Source organism: Macrobrachium rosenbergii, chromosome 11 (genome assembly GCF_040412425.1).
Source record: "Macrobrachium rosenbergii isolate ZJJX-2024 chromosome 11, ASM4041242v1, whole genome shotgun sequence".
NCBI classification, from domain to species: Eukaryota; Metazoa; Arthropoda; class Malacostraca; order Decapoda; family Palaemonidae; genus Macrobrachium; species Macrobrachium rosenbergii.
In genome coordinates, this window is record NC_089751.1 from 2,887,524 (window position 1) to 2,889,179 (window position 1,656).

Genomic DNA, 1,656 nt, shown 5'->3' on the forward strand with positions numbered 1-1,656 from the left:
CAGACAGTGAAGTAACCTTTGAGAACTGCTGAATTAATAATGTATGTAGGAGAGAGAGAGAGAGAGAGAGAGAGAGAGAGAGAGAGAGAGAGAGAGATTTAGCATCCCAGTAACCAGCATCCACCAATTGGATGTCTTAGCATACGGGATGAGGTGGGAGTGTAGAGTGCGCCGCCTGTACGCCCACCCACCCACCCACCTCTGCTGCTGATGCTGCTTTATCTTGCCCTCCAGCCACCCCCAGGTCCAGCTGCCTCCAGACTTTCTGGCTGGCTGGTACCGCTGGACTGGTCTTGCCCGGCCCGTCGCGCGTAGAGTCAGTGTTCCACGGGACTCTGGTCTGTGAAGGTTGTGTCACCGCGACGGCACCGCTGTCGAACTGTGTTGTCGCCATAGTCCGCTCTTTCTTTTTCCGAGGGAATCTTTTTCGCTTCGTCTCTAGTTTCATTTCGAAAGGAAGTGTTTTCACACGGTACACTCCGTCGTTGTGTAAGATCTGTATTCGTTAGAAATAGAAAAGGAAAGTGTTTTAGTGTATTTAATCCGGCGAGTTTTTGAGTGTTATGATAGAGGAATGAAAAAATGAGAGTCTCTTGTGTATGAGATGTAACCCAAAAAAGGAGATATCAGTTACTGATTCGAAGTTATCGAATCCTCATCAGAAAGTATTCCAGCTGAATGGAGTAGCAATCAGTAAGCTGTCAGAAGGGCTCCCAAAAATGTAGCTAAGGAGATGAAGCAGTTCAGCGCTTCAACAAGTTGCTAGTTGCCGCTATTATTGCAAAGGTAAGAATGATTCCAAGATGATTTTTTACTTTCATTTCCTGGTGGATTTTGATCATGTCAGACTTGAATTGAATGTAATAAGCGTCGATTTGAGTGTGTTCTAAATTAAAGATATCGTCGTTGTTCTGGCCGTGGTGGTTTCTGCCATGTGGTACCTTGTTTACCGTCAAGCATACAGTACTTAGTTCAAAATGATGTGAAAAACTCTGATTCGTTTTTCAGCAGAATGCGTGTTATTTTTTAGCAGTTACTTTAATGGCAATGAAATGATAAGTCTTGGTTTGCTGCTTCTCCGAGTTGTGATGTCTGATCGGTAAACAGTGCCACGTTACGTTGCCCTTTCCCTTGATGTGGTGTGAGTAGATTCTTATTTCTTATGAAATTATTTCATTAGAACCATCGAGATTACTTTCTTTGAACTTCTGATAATTAACTGTCCAAATCAAACCACCCAATCTTTATGCAATTTAACTGCTAAACCTTCGTTAGACTCTACGCCCTAATGCAATCGGCCAAATGGCAAAGTGTATTATTCAAGACGACAGTCGTAAGCAGCCACTTCGAGAAAAGTTGATGAGGAGGATATTAAGAAAGTTTGCAAGAGCCGGCAAGTGGGAGTATGCTGGTGCCTCCTTAATGAACCTATTAAAACCGCCCACTAAACTTCAGCTGCGTATAAAGGACTGGTGGTAGACTCTTCACTGCCGTCTATTGTTCCTCGGATATACATGTGTATTTTTGGGCGCTCACATAACGAGGGAAGTTATGCTCTGTAACTAGTCCCCGGAGGTTTTCGTTCTCAAGGTGCACCTCCAACGAAACGGTGGTTAAGGAGCAAGGTGGTTGGAGTGTGGATGCGTCCACCGCTCC

General features: G+C 44.4%; 1 protein-coding gene across 1 annotated transcript in view; it reads left to right on the plus strand.

The window, feature by feature from the left end:
- Positions 1-319: 319 nt before the first annotated feature.
- The window catches only part of LOC136843092 (uncharacterized), a 684,045-nt gene continuing 682,708 nt past the window's right edge, over positions 320-1,656 (plus strand). Inside the window, exon 1 of the mRNA XM_067111072.1 lies at positions 320-786. The gene's annotated coding sequence lies outside the window, so the exon portion shown is untranslated. The remainder of the gene's footprint in view (positions 787-1,656) is intronic.